The sequence below is a fragment of the Cricetulus griseus genome, assembly GCF_003668045.3.
Source record: "Cricetulus griseus strain 17A/GY chromosome 1 unlocalized genomic scaffold, alternate assembly CriGri-PICRH-1.0 chr1_0, whole genome shotgun sequence".
NCBI classification, from domain to species: Eukaryota; Metazoa; Chordata; class Mammalia; order Rodentia; family Cricetidae; genus Cricetulus; species Cricetulus griseus.
In genome coordinates this window covers 58,957,830-58,975,235 of record NW_023276806.1, presented here as the reverse complement: position 1 = coordinate 58,975,235, position 17,406 = coordinate 58,957,830, and the positions used below count along the sequence as shown (strand labels likewise).

General features: G+C 42.1%; 1 pseudogene; it reads left to right on the top strand.

Moving 5' to 3' along the window:
* Window positions 1-13,507: 13,507 nt before the first annotated feature.
* Window positions 13,508-14,238, top strand: LOC100773517 (annotated as a pseudogene).
* The last annotated feature ends 3,168 nt before the right edge of the window (window positions 14,239-17,406 follow it).

Genomic DNA, 17,406 nt, shown 5'->3' with positions numbered 1-17,406 from the left:
AAGGCCTTGTATCACAGAGCTCAAGCAAACCATTAGAATACCAGCAAGAGGACAGCACGGATTAGGAGAGCCCTGTGCAGTAGAGACCTCTGAGCCTCAACAGCACCTCGGAGCAACTAGAGATTTTCATCCTGTTTTGAATCGGTCCGCAGAAAGACCATGCATTCCCCTAGGAGGCACTTACCTTGTACACATGTGAGTGTTTGAAAATTCTCATCCCCTCATCAGCTTCTTCTTGCTTGCACAGCAGCTGAGAAAGAACTCTCTTGGCTAAAATTGAGGGTACTAATTTGGGATTGCTCAACAACCAATAAATGAAATATGTTAAGTAGGTGCGTTGCTTAGTTTTATACCAACTTGACACAAGGAGTGTGTGTCATTTGGGAAGAGGAACTTCAACTGAGAAAATGCCTCAGTAAGACTGACTTACAGGCAAATCTGTTGGGCATTTTCTTGATGTAGGAGGGCCCATCCCACTGTGGGTGGTACCAGCGTAGGCAGGTGGTCCTGAGTTGTGTGAGAAAGCAGGTTGAGTAAGCTGTGAGGAGTAAGCTAGGAAGTAGTGTTCCTCCATGACTTCTGCATCAGCTCCTGCCTTGAATTCCTTAACCCGACTTCCCGCAGTGATGAATTGTTAGTTACCTGGAAGGGTTAGATGAAATAAACCCTTTCCTCCCCGAGTTGCTTTTGGTCATGGTGTTTATCACAGCCACAGAAACCCTAAGAGAACAATTGGCAGCCCGTGTAAGGAAAATGGGTAATCCAAGCAAGGACAAAGAGCAGGACACAGTCCATAGGGACTTAGGAAATAAAGTTGGCAAAGCTTCATAGAAGGGAAGATAAATAGCAACGTGTACTCAAATTTTATTTCTAGATGGTATTTTAAATCATGTTCTCCTCTTGGGAAAGCTAAAAATAGCAAATATTTCTATTTCAAGAGAAACATTTATTCACAGCAGTTAGAAGACTGCCCTAAGCGTTCAAGTTCCAGTCTTTCACCAGGCATGATGAGTGAGCACGAAGGTGACAAAGACGCCTTGCCTGTGATGATGGGTACAGACAGGGGCTCAGGGATGAAGAAAACCGTTTGTTATCACCAGGCCTTAAAAACAAAGAGCTGGAAACAGGATTAAATATGAATAAAACTATCGAGGGAGGAAAAGACACATCCAGGGAGTTAATTCCTTTATCTCTCTGGGCCTCAGCCCAGCTTGAGAGATGAACTCTGCCTGGTTGTGGTTCCGGGTGTTTTTATTAAGACTGTGTGAGATACAGCTTTATTCTTCCTTTACCCCAGAAGGCAGCCAGCAATCACTGATTCACTCTTCATATCCCTTAAGCTTACATGACTTAATTTCTTTTTTCCCATTAAATTAGAATTTTCAAAAAAATGTATTATTAGTTTCCTCAAAGGGTTTTGGAGAGATAAAGAAAGCCATCAAATCTTAAGAGTGTCACAAACCTCGGGGACACACATGGCACTCAACTACTGGAGATGATGTCTAATGATATCATTTTTTAAAACATCTTTCATTATTTTGTCATGTCCTGAAATCTCATAACAGAAATGGGCTTGGGAATTTTACTAACGTGAAATGTGTAAAGGGGGAGGAAATGGGATGATGGCTTCCTCCATTTTCAGTACTGTTCATTTCAAATTCCAGAAGTAAAATATTGCTCAGGAAGTACAGTTAAATGAATCTGCATAACAGACGCTAAGGCAGGATGCTTAAAATCAGCATGGTTTAATATGGAGAAATAGAATCTGAATAGGGCTGGAGAGATGGCTCAGAGGTTAGGAGGGCTTGCTGCTCTTTCAGAGGACCCAAGTTCAGTTCCCAGCTACCTGTAATTCTAGCTTCAAGAGAATCTGTTGCCCTCTTCTGGACTTTGTGGGTGCTTTGTGCTCTTGTTCATACACAAAATACATACACACAAATGAAAATAAATCTAAAAACAAGCAATGAACAAAAAAAAATGGTAATCAAAATCCTCAAATTTCCCAATGCTGGACTTTCTATACTATCCTAAAAACATGTTTCCTGAACTTCAGGTCATCAACACTGCTAAAAGCATCTGAAGGGTTGTACTTGTCTGACCTACTGCCCTTAATTAGCTAGGGTGTGCATCTCTGGAGAAGGGGAAAGGAACCAAGAACTGTTTGATGACAGGAATTACAGTGATTTAGGGAGGTGACCTGTCCTATGACACAGATTGGAAATGACAGCTCTGCTCAGGTTTGGTTCAACCCAAAGAAAAATGCTGCTTCATTCACTGACTCCAAAATATTCACCTGCACCTCCAGGATGATTTTCTTTTCCTTAGTTCAGCCTCGGAGATAATACTAATGATTACCAGAGATGGTAGTGAAAGCCAAGCTTAATCACCATAATTGACAATTAAGTTGGGTAACAACACAGAGACAGGTGATTTCACACAAGGCTAATGAAAATGGGCTATTAAAATCCACACACGTTTGGCAGCAATTATGAGCTCCTGGAGCCATTTGCTTTGAAATGCGCACATTTCACAGGCGGCTGCCTGCCAACAAGGCAACTCTGAACAGGACCAAGAAAGAAAGAGGAGCAGACCAAGTTGCTGAGAATTCCAGAAAGCATCCTTGCTTCTTGGTAATTTGCTGGACCCTTTGGTCCAGCCCTCATCTTTTAGAGATGAAGAAAGATGCAAAGTTCACATCTCCAGAGAACAGCACCCACTTCCTACAGAACCACCATGGGACTGGGCATGGATGATGGTGTTGGGACTAACAAATACGGGAGTTGCAAGGCAGAGGTTAAGTGCTGGACTAGATGAGAAGGGGGTGGATTTCCTGAAAATATTATAGTCATTTATTCCTGTTTTATGTGTATGAGTGTTTTGTCTGCATGTATGTAAGGACACCATATGTATGCAGTGTCTGTAGAGACCAGAAGGCTATAGATCCCCTCAAACTGAAGTTACAGACAGTTGTGAGTAGCCACATAGGTGCTGGGGCCTGAACCCAAGTCCTCTGCAAGAGGACTCTAGTTCCTCCAATCCCCATTTTTAAAACAGGACCTTACTGTGCAGTCTTGGTTCACTAAGACCTCACTATGTAGACCAGGCTGGCCTTGAACTCAAAAAGATCTTCCTGCTTCTGCATCTCAAGTGCTGGGATTACAGGTATGTGTCACCAGGCCCAGGGCTAAAAGGAAATGATAACTGTTCCTGTGTCTCTGGGATGGCAGAAGAGTAATGAGTTTGGATCCTTAAAAAGCACTCAGATCTAGAGGGCTAAAAGTAATTATTGATGCCATTAAATTAATTAATATCTGTTGGTTTTTAACTGTTACACTTTGCCTTTAAAAGGTCTTACTTCCTTTTGTTACATTTTTGAGTTTATACTATTCTGTTTTTTTTTCTCCTCTGCAGCACATCAATCATATTTATCTTTTTCTGTTGTATTAGTGGTTGCCTTAGAGTTTGAGATGTAATTTTGCAATTAATGCATCTACCTCTTTTTGTGTGGAATAAGTATCAGATCATGGACTCTTCTCAATTCTTCACGCCCATCTCTAATGATTCTGTTGTCATTCTTTTCTCTGGCCCATGACATATAGTCACCCAATGCATTATCACTGTCATTAAATGATTAACTTTACTGTCAACTCACATTAAGAGAAACAATACATTTGATTATACCTTTGTTTAGTGCTTTGATACTTTATTATATCCAAATTTCTGGTCAAATTGTCTTCCTGTCGTACTGAGAACATCTTTAATACTGTGGCAGGCTGGGTCTGCTGCTGGGTCCTCCCCATTGTGTCTAAAAGTGATGATTGCCTGTAGTACAGGATTCGTACAAGGTTACAGATAATTCTCAGTCATTTTAGAGAGGACTGTCAGTTGGGACAGCCTGTCTCACCTTGGGCAGACAGCTTCAGGAAGGAGAGACTGCAGGAGGGGAAATGTGGGCTTTGTGCTGCAACCATTTCCATATTCCTAAGACCCTCACCCCACCCCCAATAACAGGTCACAGTCATCTTTTTTTCTCTACCAGACTCTTCAATTTCCCAAGGAGAGAGTGTGCCAATAAACACATTTCCCTCTGTGGGAAGGTCCAGGCCTCTGTCTCTTTCTGCATCCTGGCCCTTTAAGCTGCCTCAGAAATCTAACAAGAGGCCAAGTATTTGGAAGGATAATTTCAGTAAATATAGAATTCTAAGCTGTCAGATTTGCCTCTTTCAGTGATTTAACTACTGTACCCACCCTCTTCTTGCTTGCAGCTTTCTGGTGAGAACTAATCTGTGATCCTGCTCCTTAGTTCTTTGCAGGCTGGCTATGGTTTTTTTCTTCCCTTTCATTTAAAGTTCCCTCCATGTTTGTGTCTCTGAAGTTTGACTATCACACAGCCAGAGCTTTGTTGTTTGATCGGTGATCTTGTTTTGTTGTAAGGCCTGGAATGAACCAGGGCCTTGAGCCTGACAATGTTCCCCAGTCCTTGGTCTATGAATTTCTTGCTCCTGAGGATTAGTGTCCATTATTCTTCTGGAAAATTCTTGGCCATTTTTATGACACATATGCCTTCATGTGGCATTCAAATTATGTGTATTATTCCTTTTGAAATTTTTCACCATTTCTTAAATGACTTAGTAATATAAGTGAGGGAACAGTGAAACCACAGGACTGGGCCACTCCATGGGTAGAAAGAAAGGTTTATTGGGAATCAAACTGCCAAGACTCTCTCTCCAGTGACAGAGAGAAGAGCAAATTGGTAGAGAAGCAAGCTGATTTTTATATGACAGTCAACAGGGAGGGGTGGGTCTTTGAAATGACACAGGCTGTTTAGAATGACCATAAGTCTCTAATAAAGTAGTTTCTTTGGAGGACAAAATTTTTCTATGGTGAACACATCCCTAGGAGATCTTTTTAAAAAAGGTTACACCCCCTGACACCCACCACCACCCCAGCATACTACCCAAAACACAAGGTGACTTCCAAAAACAGTTCCATTTTCATTGAGAGAACTTGGTTGGCTCCTTGAAGGTAAAATCATGTAAAAGTAGGAAGCCCTTCTAAGATTGCATCCTCAAGAGTTTTAATTCCCAGGCTAGTCTTTGACCAGCCTTTTGGTTGGTCAGTTACTAGTGTGTGCCTTTACTGGTCACTGGCTTTGGCAGTTTCAGTCCCTTTTAGCTGCAAGTTCTATGTAATTGTCTATCTAGTTTTTCAGTAGTGATGGATTGCTCTGGTAATCTTGGTTTTCTGATGAACCAATGAAAACTCGGTGATTTTCATTTTGTTTGGCTTTTTTCCTATTGTGGGGATGGGAATGACAACATACAAGCATGAAGCCATATCTGGAAAATGCTTCTGAGACACTGATGACCCTTCTTTAAGTGGTCCTTGATCCTTTAGAAGCTATACAATCCAAGGGTAATTACTAAAAATCTCTTAGCCTTGCCTGTTACTCCAAAGAGAAATCAGAGTCTATGATGAGGTACTTCTGCAACTTCCTACCCCCTGGAAGACCCACTTGACCACATTAATGTACCAAGGGAAGAACAGCTCCTTCTAAGATGACTCCCTCTTGTATGCTCTAGACTCGCAAAACTTCCCACCTCTCAAAGTGGTTCTTCCCCATACATAACCCACTCCACACCCCCACCTACCGTGTACGTGTATGTGTGTCCTCTTTCTCCTTTACTCATTGCAATTGCAATTGTATAGACTTTGCATTGCAATGATAAATATCTTAGAAAAACAACTTAAGAGTAAATCAGTTTGTTCTGGCTTAGGGTTTTAGAGCTTTTAGTCCGCCATGATAGAGAGGGCATGATGAAAACACAATGACTCAGTTCACGATGACCAAGGAAACAGATATAAGATGCCCACACTAGCAGGCTTCTTCCTCTTGTATTACATCTAGGGCTCTAGAGTAGTAGATAGACACCTAGTTTCAGGGCCTATCTTCTGATATAGGGCTTCGGTCATAAAACAAGATTCCTATGAGATTACAGATGCACTTAATTCAACCTTATTAGTCAGTCCAAAAGGGATATCTGTAGAGATAACATGTCTCCCAAGGTGTTTGCCTTGAGCAAACAATTTCAGGAAGGAGAATCTACAGGAAATACACATAGCAGACTCTGTTGTCAGAGGCTGTAGGAATACACAGCATATGGCAATTGATAATTCATGTGTAGACCCACCAGTCTCTGATGGAAATAACCCTGTCTAGTAAGGCTTACAGGACCACTGACTCTGAAAACCAGTTGCCTGTATCTATAATTTCTCTCATGTGCCACTTCATTTCTCCCCTAGAAGAGCTTTGGGTGTTTCTCCACTGCTTGTGTGTTTATCTCATGAAAATATTCCATCTGCTGGGCACATATACCTGTGAGTAGTCAGGAAGATGATTTTTAATTTACTGTATAATTTTGATATTTAGAAAATACACTGGGACATGCTTCACACCTGGATCTGTTTGTCCCACGAGGACTGTAGACACTTAAAAGCCTGCTTGTTCCTTTTGCTCAGAATAATTGCACACAGTTAGCTCCCTTTCATCTCAGAAAAAGTTCAAACTAGACTAAAGGCTTTTTGTAAATAGGTCATAAGGTTAAAATTTTACAGCTATGCACAAGGTTAAAGTTGCAGATATTCAACCTAGGTTGCTACACAAAGCACCATAAGAAAAGAATGCCAATTCTTTGCTTGCAAATATGCTAACAAAAGACCTATGTCTCAAAGCTGATGTCACTGGGCACTGTACCCCTTCCCTCTGGTCACAGTCTTACTCCTGTAACCTTGGAGCCTTGTGTTGCCATGGCAATGGCTCAGCTACCTATTGTTCACCCTAGGAATGTGCTTTTGACCAATGAGAGGTAACTCTTTATCACTTCAAGGCTCTTGTTAGGCAGCTTTTAGACTAGAGAAGAAGAAGCTAGGCAGAATTAAAATCGGTACAGAATTCAAATAGAAAAAGAAGAATAAAGAGACTTGTTTGGAACGGTGTGTGTGAGAGAATTTATTCGCCCTCAGATAATCAAAGTCCCCTTCACAGTCTGAACCTTGAAGAAAGTCTTGGGGCTGGACCACAAAGGCTCTTGTTACCCTATACCTGCAACAACTTCTTCATTCCCAGGCCCTTCTTCCTGCCTACAAAGGGTTGCAGTCAGCTTTTTCCCCTGGCAGACCCTTCAATTTCCTGTGGGAGAAAGGCTGCCCTTTGCTGTGTGTGCTAATAAACACAGTCTCATTTGTTGAAGGTAAGATGCTATTGTTTTTACTCTTTTTATTCTTTTTGGTTCTTTTGGGGTTTTTTTGTTGTTGTTTGTTTTTGTTTTGTTTTGTTTTGTTTTGTTTTTTGAGGGCCTCACCATCCAGCTCCCAAATAAATCACACATGGAATCTTATTCTTTCTTATAAATATCTGGCCTTAGTTTGGCTTGTTTCTGATTCTTAACTTATCAAGTCTATCTTTTGCCTCTGGGCTTTTTCCTTTTCTTACTTCTGTAATCTTACTTTCACTTACTTCTGTAATCTTACTCTGTAGCTGGCTGGATGTCTATGTGGCTGGCTTCATCTATTCTTGCTCTTTCATTTTTTTTTCTCATGCCAGATTTCTCCTTCATTTATTCTCTCTGACTGCCATCCCCGCCTATCATTTCTCCCGCCTTGCTATTGGCCATTCAACTCTTTATTAGACCATCAGGTGTTTCAGACAGCTTCACAGAGTTAAACAAATGCGGCATAAAAGAATGCAACACCAATGGAATAGAGTTGAAAACCCTGATATTAACCCACCTGATATTAACCCATTACGAACACCTGATTTTTGATAAACAATCCAAATTTATATGCTGGAACAAAGAGAACATCTTCAACAAATGGTGCTGGCATAACTGGATGCAAACATGTAGAAGACTGCAGATAGACCCAAGCCTATCGCCATGCACAAAACTTAAGTCAAAATGGATCAAAGACCTCAACATAAATCCAGCCATACTGAACCTATTAAAAGACAAAGTGGTAAATACCCTTGAATTAATTGGTACAGGAGACTGCTTCCTGAACATTACACCAGCACAGACACTGAGATCAACAATTGATAAATGGGACCTCCTGAAACTGAGAAGCTTCTGTAAGGCAAAGGACACAGTCAGCAAGACAAAACGACAGCCCACAGACTGGGAAAAGATATTCACCAACCCCACATCTGACAGAGGGCTGATCTCCAAAATATACAAAGAACTCAAGAAGCTAGTCTCCAAAACACCAAACAATCCAATTAAAAAGTGGGGTACAGAACTAAATAGACAATTCTCAATAGAGGAATCTAAAATGGCTGAAAGACACATAAGAAAGTGTTCAACATCCTTAGCCATCAGGGAAATTCAACTCAAAACAACTCTGAGATACCATCTTACTCCTGTCAGAATGGCCAAAATCAAAAACACCAATGACAGTTTATGCTGGAGAAAGAGGAACACTCCTCCACTGCTGGTGGGACTGCCAACTTGTACAGCCACTTTGGAAATCAGTATGACGATTGATTCCTCAAGAAAATGGGAATGAGTCTACCACAAGATCCAGCAATTCCACTCTTAGGCATATACCCAAAAGAAGCACATCCATACAAAGACATCTGTTCAATGGTGTCCATAGCAGCACTATTTGTAATAGCCAGAAACTGGAAGCAGCTTCAGATGCCCCTCAACCGAAGAATGGATAGAGGAAATGTGGTACATTTACACAATGGAGAAAAAACCCATTACCCAGCAGAAAAAACAATGGAATCTTGAAATTTGCAGGAAAATGGATGGAACTCGAAGAAACCATTCTGAGCAAGGTAACCCAATCGCAAAAAGACAAACATGGTATGTACTCACTCATATGCAGATTTTAGACATAGAGTAAAGTATTACCAGCCTACAATCCATACTGCCAGAGAAGCGAGTAAACAAGGAGGCCCCTAAGAGAGACATACATGGTCCGGAACGGGTCAAGATCCCCTGAGCAAATTGGGAGCATGGGAAGAGGAGGAGAGGGAGCTAGGAGAATGAGAATGGGAGAAGAGAAGGGATGCAGAGGACATGAGGTAGCAGAAAGGTTGAGTCAGGCAAAGAATAGAAGATAACAAGAATGGAGATACCATAATAGAGGGAGACATTTTAGGTTTACAGAGAAATCAGGCACTAGGGAAATGTCTGGAGATCTACAAAGAGGACACCAGCTAACAATCTAAGCAACAGAGGAGAGGCTATCTTAAATGCCCTCCCTAGATAATGAGATTGATGACTGACTTATATGCCACCTGATAGCCCTCATCCAGTAGCAGATGGAAGTAGAAGCAGACACCCACAACTAATCACTGAACTGAACTGTAATCCAGATGCAGAGAAGGATGAGTAAAGAGCAAAGGGGTCCAGACCAGGCTGGTGAAACCCACAGAAACAGCTGACCTAAACATCAGGGAACTCTTTGTCCCCAGACTGATAGCTGGGATACCAGCATGGGACTGATCCAGACCCCAGGAACATGGGTTTCAGTGAGGAAACCTTGGAAATCTACAGGACCTCCTGTAGTAGTTCAGTAGTTATCCCTAGCATAGGTGTGGACTTTGGGAGCCCATTCCACATAGAGGAATACTCCCTGAGCCAAGACACATGGGGGTGGGCCTAGCCCCTATCCCAAAGGATATGATAGACTCAGATGACACCTATGGAAGGCCTCACCATCCAGGGGGAGCAGAAAGGGTATGTGATAGGTAGGGTTTTAGTTGGGGGGGTGGTAGGAGAGGACGGGAGGGAGAAGGGGACTGGGATTGTCATGTAAAACAATCTTGTTTCTAATTCAAATAAAAAAAATCTGCAAAAAATTGCAACATATCTTTGCATCATTAAAACAAATGTTCCACAGCATAAACAAATGTAACACATCTTAAAATAATATCCCACAACATTCAGACTCTACTATCTTTTGCCTTCTGTCTTCTATGCTGTCTCAGAAATCTAACATCCATTTTTGAGTCTGAGAGGCCAGCACAAACGCACTGAGATGTGCTTTATTAATCCCCACGTACTTCTCAAGCCATTCAAGTTGACAACGAAGATTAACCATCATTAAGTCCAGCAAGTCCACTCCCTCTTAAGTTGCCATTCAAACACCTCTCCTATCTTCTTAAACCTAACATACCACCAGTTATGCCCTAAAAGCTCATGTCCATCCCATAATGCAAAATACGTGTCCAAGAATGCCCGTGATATTAACAGTTAAATATTTTTCAAAAGTCCAAGTTCAAAGTTTCCTCTGAGACTTGAGACACACTCTTTTGAAATATGTTCCTATAAAAACAAGTTGCTTATTTCCAAAGTACACGGCACAGAGTAATTCTCATTCCAAACAGAGAGGGATTTATAGAAAGGAAAGATGGGACCAAAGCAAGACCGAAGTCCACCAGGACAAACATCAAACCCTGAAATTTCATGTCCAGTATCCAAGGTAGATGGCATGATGTGAGCTTTCCGGGGGCTTGAACAGCCCCATGCCTAGGGCATTGCCTAGTGCAGCCCACATGGCGTCTCTCTATAGTAGCCCCCTGCACCTTTGCTTGCAGAATGTCATGTGTCTGGTATATCCAACATGTTGGTGTCTCTGTCATCTCTTCCATTTCACACTCACAGCACTTGCTGGGTTGACCTCTCGGGACCTGCCTGCAGGGATCTTGTTCTTACTGTACACTGCCTGGGCTCCTAGGACTTTTCTCTGAAATCCGAATGGAAGTTTCTGTGATCTCATAACTCATGCAAGCCTGGAAAATTATTATCATGTGGACAATGCCAGGGCCTTCTGCCAGCTGCAGCAGCTGAGCCCCTTGTACCTTCTCCTTCTGCTTTCATTGTCCATCTGTTTTTGCATATTTTCTGATCTTTCTATCAGAGTTCCTCACCTTAATATTCGTAGTTATTCCAAAATCTGTATCATACTGGAGTCTAATGATAATAAATGCTTAAGTCCCTTCTGACTGTTTAAGATGAATTTTATATTATTGTTTGGGGTGCTTTGTGGCTCTTGTAGCTGTAATCTGATGTTATTACACTGTGGCCCGTTGATATGTTGATAAAGTCTGAGGAAGAAACATTAAAAATCTTGTGATCATACCTCACTCTTTCACAGGGCTTGCATCTCTAGATGTGACCTCTGCATTCACTTTTAGCTTCCTCTGAGGTGGGACAGGAAAGCAAGAGGAGACAGAAGTAAGAGTCCTGATATCTGGGAGGGGTGATGCTGTGTTTAAGTTTTCCCATGGAGAACAGATCTTTATAATGGAAATAATGTCTAGGGCTTATTCCAAAATGGTTTTTCTCACCAGGAGGAAATATTTTCTTGGATTTTCATAATAAAGACAATACAGTATCTAGAGGGAAAACTCACAAAAATGTGGGCCCTATGACGGTGGCCCCAGGAGTTTCTTGCTTCCCTTAGAACACACTCCAGCAGTTCATCAGTGGATGTCTTGCCTGCATGTGTGTGTGTCATGTGTGCAGTGGCTATGGAGGCCAGAAGAGGGCATTGTATCCCCTGGAACTGCAGTTACAGACAGTTGTGAGTGGTGCTGGGAGTGGAACCTGGGTCCTTTGGGAAAGCAATTGGTGCTCTTAACCACTGAGCCATTTCTCTAGCCCCCAGAATTTGTAGTTTAAGGTGTCTACTAGTTTATAGCTGGAAGCTTCTTCTGCAGTGGGTAGATCTTGCCTGCTGTTTTCTGTTTCTGCTTTTTCTCCATATTTCTCTGTGGAGCTCAACTTCAATTTTATGATGGGTTAAATAGAAAACCACACAGTCAATTTTCAATATTTTTTGTTTTATGTTCTTGAAAGGACAAGTGCAATGATTTCTGAGCTCTGTAACGATCAGAGCTGAATCTGTAAGTCTAGTAATTCATTTCAATTAATTTAAACTTAAATATAAAAACTGACACTTGAATGAGCTACTGGAAAATCTAACATTTGCTTAGAACAATCTGAATATAGGAACCTATTTTTTAATTATAAATTTTATCCAATCCATATATAGATTATATGTTTCCAATGAAAATGTGCCATTCAAATTGAGATAATTAAAATATAAAATACATATTCTAAGTGTTAGAATATAAAAAGAAGGTAAAGATGCCTCATTAATATTTTTGTGATTTTATATCGCAATAATTTAAAAAATATATTGGCTAAAATAAAAAACATTAAAATTATGTTTTCAAGGGCTGGAAAGATGGATCAGTAGTTAAGATCATCTGCTAATCCTGCAGAGGATCAGATTCAATTCCTAGAACCCACATGGCAACTCACAACTACCTGATACTCCAACTCTAGGGAATATGATGCCTTCTTATAGCCTCTGAATATGTGTGGTACATATAACCACACATAGATATATAAAATCTAAAAATTATCATGGCCCTACCACAGCCAGGGTCTGTGTTGATGTCGCATGTTTCTTGTTGCCATCAAAGGCTCTGTAGATGTCAGGGGTCTGAGCCACCACCTGGGGCCATTTTGTAGTCTGTGGACCATGCTGCTGCTGGGCCTATCTGGATCTAAGAGGCCTGCACACACACACACACACACACACACACACACACACACACACACACACACACACACACACACACACACACGCAGGGCTAGGTTCAAGATGGCCCTGTTGGGATGTGTGGTCCTGCAGCAGTTGGGGTCTGTGTGGATGTCCATTGCCCATGTTTCCACCAGGGCCCATGTGAACCATGCATTGAAACTTATGTTGAGCCACGTTTTGAAGTACAGGGACCATGCTGAGCTGGCCCTACAAGCCAGGGAAAGCCACTCATCCCTCATTGGAGAGCTACCCTGCCCCTCAATGGCCCTGGGATAGCAGACCCCATGACCCCAGCATGGGAGAGCTGGCCCCGCCCCTCACCATGGGCAACCTCTCACCTGAAGGGGGTCTTCCCGGAAGCCCAGAATGACCAACTCAGCTGCTACCGAGTCATATGCACAGGACTAGGAGTTGGCACACCCCAACATCTACTTCCTCTGTGACCTGCTGTCATGTGTGTAGGGACTAATCCTGTGGAACCATAGCTGCAGGATCTCCATGGACAACAGCAGGATATTGGAGAGGAATGTCAGCGGGGGTCCAGCGTTGACGGTGTACTAGAAGCCAGAGGCCTTGAACTTGACCAACCTCACATTACACAATGAACATTTGCAAGTAAAGCTGTTTGGACGAAAGGGTACACTGAATGACACATAGCAGCTCCCAGTGCCACTAAGATGAATGAAGAGGTGTGCACTATAAAATCTCCCTTCCACGCTCTTCTACTGTAGGAAAACACCAAATGGCAGAAGACAACTTGCAGTGGGAGGTCCCAGAGGACCCTGGGGCCCAGGATTAGAAGGCAGTGGAGGCTTCAGCAGTGGTCTCAGGGGCCGGGTTGAGGTCGAGGCCATGGCCTTATGGCCATGGTCGAGTCTGAAGGGCTCGTGGAGGTAAAGCCGAAGACTAGGAGTGGATGGATCCCTGTCACCAAGCTGGGTCGCCTGGTTAAGAGCATGAAGGTCAAGTCCCTGGAGATCTACGTGTTCTCCCTGCCCATTAAGGAATCCGAGATTATTGACTTTTGTTCTGGGCACATCCCTAAAGGATGAAGTTTAAAGATCATGCCAGTACAGAAGCAGACTCCGGCTGGCCAGCAGACCAGGTTCAAGGCTTTTGTCGCTATTGGGGACTACAACGGTCATGTTGGTCTTGGTGTTAAGTGCTCCAAGGAGGTAGCCACTGCCATTCGAGGGGCCATCATCTTGGCCAAGTTTTCCATTGTCCCTGTGCAGAGAGGCTACTTGGGGGAACAAGATTGGCAAGCCCCACACTGTTGCATGCAAAGTGACAGGCCACTGTGGCTCTGTGATGGTGTGTCTCATCCCTGCCTCCACAGGCACTGGCATCATCTCTGCTCCTGTGTCCCAGAAGCTACTGATGATGGCAGGTATTGATGACTGCTAAACATCAGCCAGGGACTGCACTGCCACTCTGGGCAACTTTGCCAGGGCCACCTTTGATGCCATCTCCAAGACCTACAGCTACATGACCCCTGAACTCTGGAAAGAGACTGTGTTCACCAAGTCTCCTTATCAGGAATTCACTGATCATCTTGTGAAAGCCCACACCAGAGTCTCTGTTCGGAGGATCCAGGCTCCAGCTGTGGACAACACATAAGGGTTTTTATACAAGAAAAATAAAGTGGGTCATCGCTGCTCAGAATCATCTGACGTAAGCGACCTTTGTGCCAGACCGAGTTCGGCAGCGGCGAGTTCTGAACACTGAACACCCAGAGGCAGCCCGGCCTCCATCCACCAGCCCAGGTAGGCCAGGAGCTGTTTCCGGCTCCTGTTTGGCGTCGCTGCTCAGAGTCATGTGACACAAGCGACCTGCATGCTGGACCAATTTTTTTTTGGGGGGGGGACAGGATCCTACACACCGAGGCCCAGTGACAGCTCTGCCTCCAACTGCTGGCTGGCGGGACCCGGCACGCCCAAACACTGCAGACATCCAGGGAACAGTGACACCTCCATCCACGAGAAGAGGACTGACATCAGAGTACTGGATCTGTTTGCATCTACCAGAAGAGAACCTTGGTCCCACACCCACCAGGAGAACAAGAAACTCTTGCTACACCCACCAGAAGAAAGGATGAGAAGAGGACAAGGTAAAAGCACATCCAACAACAGAAAACCCAACATGACACCCCCAGAGACTAGGAACCATACACCAGTATGACCTGAACATCACGATGCAGATGAACCAGAAGAGAATGACCTTAAAAACATCTTCAGAAAAATGATAGAGGACCTCAAAGAGGACACGAGAAAATCCCTTAAAGAAATGGAAGAAAAAACTAACCAAAAAATACAAGATATCAACAAATCTCTCAAGGAAACAGTTCAAGACCTAAAAACTGAAATAGAGACAAAAAGAAAGCACAATCTGAGGGAATGCTGGAAATAGTAAAGCTGGGTAAATTATCAGGAACTACAGATGTAAGCATAACCAACAGAATACAAGAGATGGAAGAGAGAATCTCAGGAGTTGAAGACACACTAGCAGAAATAGATTCATCAACCAAAGAAAATCTTAAGTCCAACAAATCCCTAACACAAAATATCCAGGAAATATGGGATACTGTGAAAAGACCAAACCTAAGAATAATAGGTATAGAAGAAGTGAAGAAATCCAACTCAAAGGCGCAGAAAACATATTCAACAAAATCATAGAAGAAAACTTTCCCAACCTAAAGAAAGACATGCCAATGAAAATTCAAGAAGCCTACAGAACACCAAATAGACTGAACCAAAAAGGTCACCTCACCACATAATAATCAAAACACCAAACATACACAACAAAGAGAAAATATTAAGAGCAGCAAAGGAAAAAGGTCAAGTAACATAAAGAAAAACCTTTCAGAATCACACCTGACTTTTCCTTGGAAACTCTGAAAGCCAGAAGGTTCTGGATAGATATTCTCCTACACTAAGAGACCATGGATGCCAGCCCAGACTACTATAGCCAGGAAAGCTTTCAATCATTATAGATGGAGTAAACAAGATATTCCATGACAAAACCAGATTCAAACAATACATATCCACCAATCCAGCCCTACAGAAAGTACTGGAAGGAAAACTGCAACCCAGGCAAGTTAACTACAACCAGAAAAAATAGGCAATAAATAATCCCAACTTACCAACAGCCAAAAGAAAAAAGGGATAGAATCCCACACATAATCTTGCCACCATCACCAAATCAAAAACAAACAGAATGAATAATAATCAATGGTCATTAATATCCATCAACATTAATGGTCTTAACTCCCCTATAAAAAGACACAGATTAGCAGAATGGATAAGAAGACAGAATCCTTCCTTCTGCTGCATACAAGAAATTCACCTCAACCTCACTAAGAATTAAAGGTTGGGGAAAGATCTTCCAATCAAATGGACCCAAGAAACAAGCGGGGGTAGCAACACTTATATCCAATAATTGGACTTTAAACTAAAATCAGTCAAAAGAGATGAAGAAGGTCATTTCCCACTCATCACAGGAGAAATCCATCAGGATGAAGTCTCAATTCTGAGCATTTATGCCCCAAATACAAAGGCATCCATGTTTGAAAAAGAAACATTACTAAAATTCAAATCACACATAAAAACCACACACACTTATAGTGGGAGATTTCAACACCCCACTCTCACCACTGGACAGGAGCACCAGACAGAAACTTAACAAAGAAACAAAAGAACTAATAAAAGTTATGGCGCAATTGACTTAACAGATATCTATAGAACATTCCACCCAAATACAAAATAATTTACCTTCTTCTCAGCGCCACATGGAACCTTCACTAAAATCGACCACATACTCGGCAACATAGCAAACCTCAACAAGTACAAAAAAATTGAAATAACCCCCTGTGTCTTCTCAGACCACCATGCTTTAAAATTAGAATTCAACAACAACACAAACTATAGAAAACCTACAAACTCATGGAAATTAAGTAACACCCAATTGCACAATTCATGGGTCCAGTAAGAAATAAAAAACGAGATTAAAGATTTCCTAGAATTCAATGAGAATGCGGACACAACATATCCAAACCTATGGGATACTTTGAAAGCAGTGCTAAGAGGAAAGTTCATAGTGCTAAATGCCCACATAAAGAAACAGGAGAATAATCACACTAGAGAATTAACAGCACAATTGAAAGCTTTAGAAAACAAAGAATCCAATACACCCCGGAGGAGCAGATGCCAGGAAATAATCAAATTGAGGGCTGAAATCAATAAAATGGAAACTAGGAGAACAATACAAAGAATCAATATAACAAAAAGTTGGTTCTTCGAGAAAATCAACAAGATAGACAAACCTTTATCCAAACTTACCAAACAACAAAGAGTGAACATGCAAATTAGTAAAATCAGGAATGAAAAGGGGGACATAACAACAGACACAGAGGAAATCCAGAGAATCATCAGGTCATACTTTGCCTGTATTCCTCAAAATTTGAAAATCTAAAGGAAATGGACAATTTTCTGGACAGATTTCACTTACCAAAATTAAATCAAGAACAGATAAGCAACTTAAATAGACCTATAACCTCTAATGAAATTGAAGCAGTCCTTAGAAGTCTCCCAACCAAAAAAAAAAAGCCCAGGGCCAGATGGCTTCAGTGTAGAATTCTACCAGAAATTCAAAGTACATCGAATACCAATTCTCCTTAAAGTATTCCACACAATAGAAGCAGAAGGGTCATTACCAAACTCTCTTTATGAGTTCAATAACCTTGATACCCAAGCCACACAAAGACACAACTGAGAAAGAGAACTACAGACC